The sequence below is a fragment of the Camelus dromedarius genome, chromosome 7, assembly GCF_036321535.1.
Source record: "Camelus dromedarius isolate mCamDro1 chromosome 7, mCamDro1.pat, whole genome shotgun sequence".
NCBI classification, from domain to species: domain Eukaryota; kingdom Metazoa; phylum Chordata; class Mammalia; order Artiodactyla; family Camelidae; genus Camelus; species Camelus dromedarius.
In genome coordinates this window covers 46,557,513-46,566,008 of record NC_087442.1, presented here as the reverse complement: position 1 = coordinate 46,566,008, position 8,496 = coordinate 46,557,513, and the positions used below count along the sequence as shown (strand labels likewise).

General features: G+C 45.5%; 1 long non-coding RNA gene across 1 annotated transcript in view; it reads right to left on the bottom strand.

Annotated features, from left to right (window-relative positions):
* Positions 1-3,696: 3,696 nt before the first annotated feature.
* The window catches only part of LOC135321685 (uncharacterized), a 56,640-nt gene continuing 51,840 nt past the window's right edge, over positions 3,697-8,496 (bottom strand). Inside the window, exon 2 of the long non-coding RNA XR_010381659.1 lies at positions 3,697-4,002. This is a non-coding gene — a long non-coding RNA (uncharacterized LOC135321685). The remainder of the gene's footprint in view (positions 4,003-8,496) is intronic.

Here is an 8,496-nt window from a genome sequence, read left to right as displayed (position 1 = left end):
CATAGGTTTGCACTAAAAACCAGGGATCCAAAGCAACATTGTGCCCAACCTCCCTTAGCATGGGGATTTATGAGGGCCAGTTAATAAATGGGACCCTGTCTCACAGTGGATATGCTGGTTCCTCTGACCCATCTGATAGTCATTTTCCCTGTCCCTGAATATGTAACTAGAATGGACAGACTCGGTTGTTGGCAGGGCCCCAACACATCACAGTGGGAAAGCCAAGTGGAAGCCTCTGAAACTGCCCTTCCTCACTCCAATCAAGACAGTAAAAATTGAAAGCAGAATCCAATCCTGTGGGGAATGGAGAATCTAGAAGACACAGGAGTGGTGATCCCTGCCACGTTGCCATTTAATTCACCAGGCTGGACTCTACAAAAGCCAAGTGGGTCATGGAGAGTGACTCGTGCAAACTCAGTGAAGCACTAGCCCCAGCTGCAGCACCTAAGCCAGATGTGATATCTTGGCTAGAGCAGATTAACACCGCCTCAGGTACATAGTTTGCAGTCTTGGATGGAAAAAATGCATTCTTTCCCACCTCTATCAGAAAGGAAGATCAGAAAAAGTTCTCCTTCACTTGAGACAGACAACAGTACACTTACAGCCTTGCCCCAGGGTGTGTTAACTCCCCCACCCTCTGTCAAAACATAGTCCAAAGAAACCTGGCCCCCTAGACATCCTGCAGAACATATAAATCCACTCTACTGGTGACAACATGCTATTCGGATCAGAGAAGCAAGAAGTGGCAAGTGTGTCGGAGGCCTTAGTAATACATGTTCCTTTCTGATGGAAGGATAAAAATGCTACAGAGATTGAGTGGCTCACAGCATGGTTGTTGACACAGTAAGTTTCCCATTAAAGGATAAGGTGTGGCTGCCACCCAGTTACGTCATGTTTCTCTTGCCAAGAGAACAGCAGACAGAGCAAGAAGTCAACATTCTGGCAGACATAATTGACCCTGAAAATCCAGAAGTGATGGGGCTGCTTTTACAACTGGGGAGCAAGGAAGACCTAGTTGGGCACCCAGGTAATCCTCTTGGGTGTCTCTGTTGTTGTTGTTGTCCAAGGTTTACTGAAAATATTACTGCACAGTCTTGGGTCTCTCTTAGTGGAAAATGGGTAAGTAGAGCAACCACAGCCCACTTGGCACTGAGTAAGCCACTTGGACCCAATTAGGGTAAGGAGAAGCCCGAATGGGTAATAAAGAAGGAAGACGATGAGGATCAGGTGCAGCCTCCAGAGCGGCTGCTGTGGTGAAGTCTGTAGTTTATTCCTCTTTCAAGGTTCTCCAGGAAAAGATGCTCCTCGAATCTGGGAAGAGCTGTTTGCAGAACTTACTTAAGCAGCAAGAGAAGCAGCAGCACCAAGACCAGGCTGTGGTGCATCTGTGGCATGTCCCCCAGATTTACCACCCTCTTCAGGGCTCAAGCTCTCACTCTCTCACCTAATAAGAGTGAAGGCAGCTGCCAGCCAGCTGCTGAGTCCCCCTCAGGCACTACCCTCTGCCGAAGAGTTCCTTTGCCTACGGTCACACCCCCTTCCCAGGGACAGCACATCCAGTGACTGGTCAGTGTGAGGATGTAACACCCACACTTTTGTATCAATTTAGGGTAACTCTGAAGGGCTGTTGCTGCTGCATGGCCACCGCAAGACTTGGGGGCCTTCCTTAAACTGCACCACAGTTCACATTCTCCCTCACTCAACAATACTACCTTTGCTTTCCCAAAGGTACTGATCCCAAGCTTCGCAAATAACCTTCCTGCAGGCAAACCTCCATCTCATAATCTGTGTCCCAAGGAACCCAAGCTGCAACACATTCATTGTCTTGTTCGCTCCTCACCACTCCTGGGGCTGGATCCGTTTGACTCCCGTCTTTACTATGATCCTCATTTTACAGAGAAAACTCAAGCTCCAAGAGCTTTAGTAAACTTGCACCCTCCCTTGTTCTAGGCCTATGCTCCTAACAAAGTGGATAGGCACACTCTAATCCCTGTCCCGGGATCAGGCAAATAGCCCCCTGGGTTAATAGACTCTGGGTGCAGCCAGTCAAGCACTAACTCTTAGAATGTCTCCATCGTGTGTTTCTGGGACCTACCTGAACGTGGCAGAGGAAGGAGGGAGGGAACTTCTGTAACCCAGCTCCCCTCTCCAGGCCCCATAAGGGGACTCCTGATTCTAAATTCAGTAGAATCTCCTGCTTCTACTGCTGTGGGCTCCAGGGGATGTCTCTCCTGAGTTCGGAGCTCTCTCTTGTGCTGTGATGCTGTGCAGAGGAGTCTCCCTGGCATGACCAGCTGCCACCCCTTGCCCCTGGGGGTCCCATATTTCAAGGTAACTGGAGTGACCCACATGCACAGTGATATTGGGCCTATGAATTCAGTGGTGTAAGTGATATGTGCCTGGAAAGTTACATAACTGCAGAAATCATCTAGGTCTGTTTCAGGTCTCTTCCCTTCCTGCCCCCAAGCTCTCAGTCCCTCCCTTGAGTAAGGCTCAGTCACCCAGTCTCCACCACGTTCCAAGGTGGCAGTGTTAGATAGAGGAAATTCTTAATGGGAATGCGGCTAAAATTGTCTCCAATATGACAGAGGGACAGACTGTCATCACCTGCTGCAACTTGATTCTCATTTTCTTCTCTGAGCAGACTCTTGGACAACATTTAGACTCCCGTCAACTTCCCATCAGCGTGGCACGTATGCAGCGTTTATAAGTAACCAGGCAGGGCGATGGAGCGTGTTTAGTCACTTTGCATAAGAACTTCCCTTGCACAACTCCTATATATAACTCATTTGGCAACCCCCTTTTCTACCAATTAAGGCACCAGTGCAGAACATGTTCTTAAGGGAGCTCACAGTCCTTCTGCCATGGGTTCCCCAAGGCAACAGAAAGAAAATTCCAGGTATTGCTTTTCCCCTACCCCTTATACCTACATTCCCAACGCCCCCTAGACTTGTCTGTCATAATTCTCAACCACGGTTCTTCTGCCTAGGAAGGTCTGTCTCCTTCTCCCGACCCACACATTCAGTTTATTCCTGCCCTTGCCCTCCACTCGTGTCATTTTCCACCTCCTTCCCCACAGGAGGCTCTCCTTGGCCCTGACAGTAATCCACATGCACTGCATCCTCCCCCCAGATGCCATCACCGAGGAGCCTCTTTCCACTCTGACCATTCATGAAGCCTCATCAGCATGTAATCGTACAGGAACTAGACTACAATTGCCAATTTTCAATGGACTCTGACACAATCTTAGAGCCGGAATACTGTGTTTAAGTTCAGACTCTGTCATTTACTGGAATGTGATCCTGGGGAGGTCCCTTAACTTCTCCAAACTTCCATCTTCTCATTTGTAAAATGGAGAGAGCAAAGCCTATGCAGTGTGTTTGTGGAGAGAACGAATGAGGTGAAGTAATGAGACATGACCTTTAAGTTTTCAAGTATTACACCAGTGTTATTGTATCATTATTGTGTTGTTTCTCCCCAGTGCTCTGTGAGGTCACAAATTTTTACTTCCTAACTCTCCCCTGGGTTACGAACAGTGCCAGTAACACCACAGGCTAATATGAGATGCAGAGTTAAGAATGAATAAAAGAAAACCACTTGCCCTACAGAATGAAGGCAAACCAGTAACTGTATTAAATCTTATTGTAGACATTATTCCACAGAGTAAATATAAAACTTTCTCCACAAGGAAACACCTTGAAAGGGGCTGAAAATTTATTTGAGCCTGCCTTGCAAATCTATGCTGAGAGGAAGAGGTATAGCACCAAAACACACACATCCCTCATTCTAACATGCGATCAACATTGGTTACAAGGGACAAATTGGCCTCTGGAACCCTTATTAGCTTCTCCCCAAAAGACTGCTACCTTTAAGTGACCAGCTTTTATTTTTAATCTCCCTTAAAAAGAGATCATTTTTATCTCCATGGTGTGATCAGTTCCTCTTCAATATCTGATGCAACCCTTAGTGTTTTCCATTGCTTTCTAGCTGTGTCAGATTTCCCTAGAAGACAGAAATGAAAGTGATGACTAAGAAGATTGCACTTAAAATTCAAATTTTTGACCTACACATTGATTCCCCCACCCACCCCTCCCATTCCTGTCTCCTTGCCTTCCGAAGGGGGAAATTACCATTTTCATGTAGTGTAAAACCTTCAACGTGCACAATTACATGTAGACTTGCAATTTTTAAGCACAGATTTAGTTCATTTCCTTGAAACTATACAAAGCAGAACCTACTCAGAGAATTCAGACTTTTTTTCCCCTATGTCCCTGACAATCTTCTAAAGAGACAGAAAAAGCTACATGTCAGAAGTGTACCACTTACAGTCTGTTTCCCCTCTGTCACTTAGAAACAATTAGGCATTTACTTATCCCCTCCATATTGGCCCGTATTCTATATTCCCATCTTGCCTCCAAGTCAAATTATTTAAAGCACCCCATCTGGAATAGAGACAGACATCGGAAAAAAGAAAAGAAAAGAAAAAACCCACGAAGTAGGAGCACATAATAATATAGAGTCTTTCTTCAGGCTATCTCAACAGATGCTCACAGAACATTTCTCTCACAGAAACAGGATGAGATTTCTCAATTGGTTTTTTTTTTTTTTTTCAATGACCCAAACTTGAGTAATACAGTCAGTACTTTGATGGCTACCTCAGATAATTAAATGGTTATGGTGACGTATTAATGTGGCTCATTTTCCAGTGCAGTCTGTTCCAAATATGCTCACTCTTAAATCAAAATCACCTACAGCTTAGCAGACATTTTAGCCCCATTCTTACCCTAAAGGCAAATTCTCTTGTCTGTCACACTACCAAAAGTTGATCATTAGCTGGCCCAAACTGTCACTGAAGGGTCTTTTGCACAAAGGAATGGTACCCCTGGTGTAGTTCAGAGCATCCTGCAGGAACTCTACACTTCCTCAATATATTTATTGAAATCCAGGCACTGGAATTACAAAACTGATCAAAACCACCCCTAAGCAGAAGTTCATGGTCTCAGACTGACCCATTAGCATGTAATTATAATACAAGTCAGGTAATGACAGATATACATGGCCAGGGGCTGGGGGTGAGGTAGGGGTACAGGGAAGAAGTTGCCTGACCATGTCTTAAGGAATAGGCAGGAACTAGACAGGAAATGGGAAAGAAAAGGGTCAATTCAGGCAAGGAGAATGGCATAACCAAAGAATCGGAAGACTCAGCAAACACTTTTATCCCATGTGAGTTTATTATGTGCAGTTACCGTTTTGCAGAGTTGGGCCTGCCCTTTCATTCCTCTCTTGTTCTGGAGCCCCCAGGAGAGGCCGGCCAGTGAAGCCCATCTCTGACACTCACAGTGCAGCCTCCAGGCCACTGCCTTGATGGCCCTCCATCACCACTCCCAGGGAACTCAGAGGCACCAGTACTCTCCAGTCATCTAGGGTCAGCTGAGGAAGAAGGCTCTCCCCCTTATGGAGGCTTGCTGTGATGGAGGGGGTCCCCACTCAGGGCTCAACGTCTTCCAGAGTATTCAAAGAAACAGCACTTGCAAGCTTTCTCAGCCCACTGGGTTCTCTCCAAACCTAAGGCTCAGAAATGACTCCATGGGGGAATCTGCCACGGGAGCTGAGAACATCACCTCCACCTCCTCAGAAACCCCTTGCCCCCGTTAACTAAGCCGACAGGCTTGATGTGGGGCCGGCTCCTGCTCCCGTGGGCACTCACCTCTCCCTGAGAGTTCCTCACTTCGCCCGCCCTCTGACTGCTGGCTGGCTGCCCTGCAAGTGTGCCAGATGGTCCAGAGGCAGCTCAGTCCTGCCAGGGCACACAGCTGAGGCTAGGACTGGGGCCCCTACTACATTGTTTCCCTCTACTTTAATCACATATGAGAAAGTAAATCTCCAAAACCATTTTCAACACCAGAAACTATTCACAGCAGATGCCTCCAGAGAGGGGAACAGAGTAGCTGGGGTATAGGCTGGAGGGAGACTGACATTTTTATACGTTCCTTAGTAGTTGTAAGTGTTATACTGTGCTTATGGATTGCCTAATCAAGGAGTGTAATTTTCTAGAAAATTACTTTAGAAAGAAAAGTAATTTTTTTGAAACCCAGAATTTTTGAATATTTTCTAGAATGCAATACTGAGGCCTTTCCTTTGTACTCAAATGGCTTAATAATCTTACAGGTAAAAAGTTAGTAGGTTAAAAAAATGGTGATTAAGAAGACAAATGTCAGACACTAAACCCACTGCAAGGCCTTAATTAGATGTTTTTAACCTCCTGTGCCTCAGTGACCACATCTGTAAACTGGGTATAATTATAATACCTTTCTCACAGACTATTGTGAGATGAAATGAACTAATGTAAATGAAGCACTTGGTGTCTGGCAGATAGGAAATGCTGTATAATCGATTGCTAACAATCATTATCCTGATAGATTGCTGCTCACCTCTGTCACCTTCTGCTATGGTGCATGGTAAGAAGAAAAGTTCCAGGGAAGTAAAACCTGACTCTGAGAAGGATGGCACATAGATTGAATATCTAAAGTGAAATCTGAGTGCTTTCAAAACCCCTGTCACACTTCGCTATGTGGCTCTGGCCAGCTGGAGAAACATTTCCTTTCATGTGAGCACCTGTGGTACACAGTGCAGGACCTGAGTCAGGCACCTGGGTTCTAGACATTGTTCCTCCACTAACCTGCCATGTGACTCTTGGGCAGACTGCAAGCTCTCTGGGCTTAGTTTCTTCATGGGAGTGTCACGGGGCTAAGCAATCTAGTGTATGTGAAAGGGCTTTGTACCCACCAAAACCCTGCAAATGAGGAGCAATTATTTAGAAAATGCACAACTGATGGCCTATTAAATAGAACAGCTGAGTTAAATAGAATGGGTGTCCAGAAGGAACCACCCAGAAGTTTCTACACTGCCATGAGGAGAGTTTTCTTTCTGGTAAAACTCTGCATGGTTAAATCAACTGCTGAAGAAATAACCCCCTCCAAGAATGCTCTCCTGGTAGGGTTGCCAGTAACACCTTGGCCACCAGCCTCCCAGGGTAGAAAAGACCTGAGACTCTGAGAGGTTCCCTTTCTCTTCTAAACGTTTCCTCTGGGTCCACACTCTGGATCCTTTCACTTCTCTGTAAATAACGAATTCCCTTCCAAACCAAGGCACCAAAACATGCTGCAGGTTCCTACAGTTCAATCCACAACATCTTTTAATCAGTTCAAAAAAATCTCAGAGACCCAAGTTCACCAGTTCTGTCACTTTAAAGCAAATCAGTTAATCTCTCCAGGCCACAGCTTCCTTACCAGGAAAGTGATATTTCAGATTCTAAGAGCATAAGGGTATACTTAGTTTTCACTGTTTCTTATCCCTCTATCCCTTCTGGTTCATTCCAAAAACTTTCACCCCTAGACCCAGGCTGAAATCCACCTCACTCTCAGCTCCCTCCAGTTTTACAGAAGGTGGGTCCTGACTTGGTTGAGTTCTCAGGCACCGAAGATTGCTCTCCTCCCAGCCTGGCTCACCTGGCTGGGGTTCTCACGCAGCTTTTGTTTAGTAAATTCTTGCTTAGTGGAGAGACAAAGGAAAGTATGCACGGTCAGGAGGATTAGCTTGTTCACTCACTCAACAAATATTTACTGAGTGTCTATGATAGACGACAGAGAACCGGACCCACCTGTTAGGTGGAGGTGGGGGTAGAGGGGATAGGGAGGTGCCCCTGAGGAAGTGAAGTTTGGCTGGGATTTGAAGGAAGAGTGGGAGATAACTGTACTAGGAACATTCAGGAGACCAAAGGTCCTGCAGTTGGAAAGAAGGAAGATGAGTGGATGAATGAGTGAGTGAGCAAAGGAAGGACTAACAAACCAATGAATGGGCAGCCTGGCCTACTCCTTGGTAACTGGCACTCTACCTCTCACTGGGTTTCTTTTCATTTAGCTGCCAGACACATGTGGTTACATTTCTTCAGTCCACAAAGCAGGTGTGAGTCCTGGACACCTACCACTGTGGTTAGAAAAGAATTTTGCAGTATTTATATAACCATTTCCTCGGTTACTATGGTGTGGAAAGCAGTCATTATCCAAATGGAGGGCTGAGAAAGTTCAGACTTTCACTACTTCATAGGATTCACTCCTTTCAACTCTTCGCTAATGCACAAATTTCCCCCAGTTTATACCTTCCATTTCAGCCCTTTTCATTATTAGCATAATTGAAACACCTCCCCAAATTGGCGATAGCAATTTACATATTTTTCTTTTGCAATAAGATCCAGTAAATCTAGTCTAGAATTTAACCATGTTTTTCTTTCACAAGGTGAAAATCCTCAAGGGAGATAAGTTTACTAAGTAGACAGAAGAAAAACTTTTGTCATTCTTGAGAAGGAGGGAGGAAGGGGGGAAAAAAACCCTGTAAATGTCACTACTGACTAATCCCATCTATTTTTGGAAGGCCCTGGGGGGTTTTAGGGCTTTCCAAGCAGTAAATTAAACAGTGACATTCCTCTGAAAAAGGAAT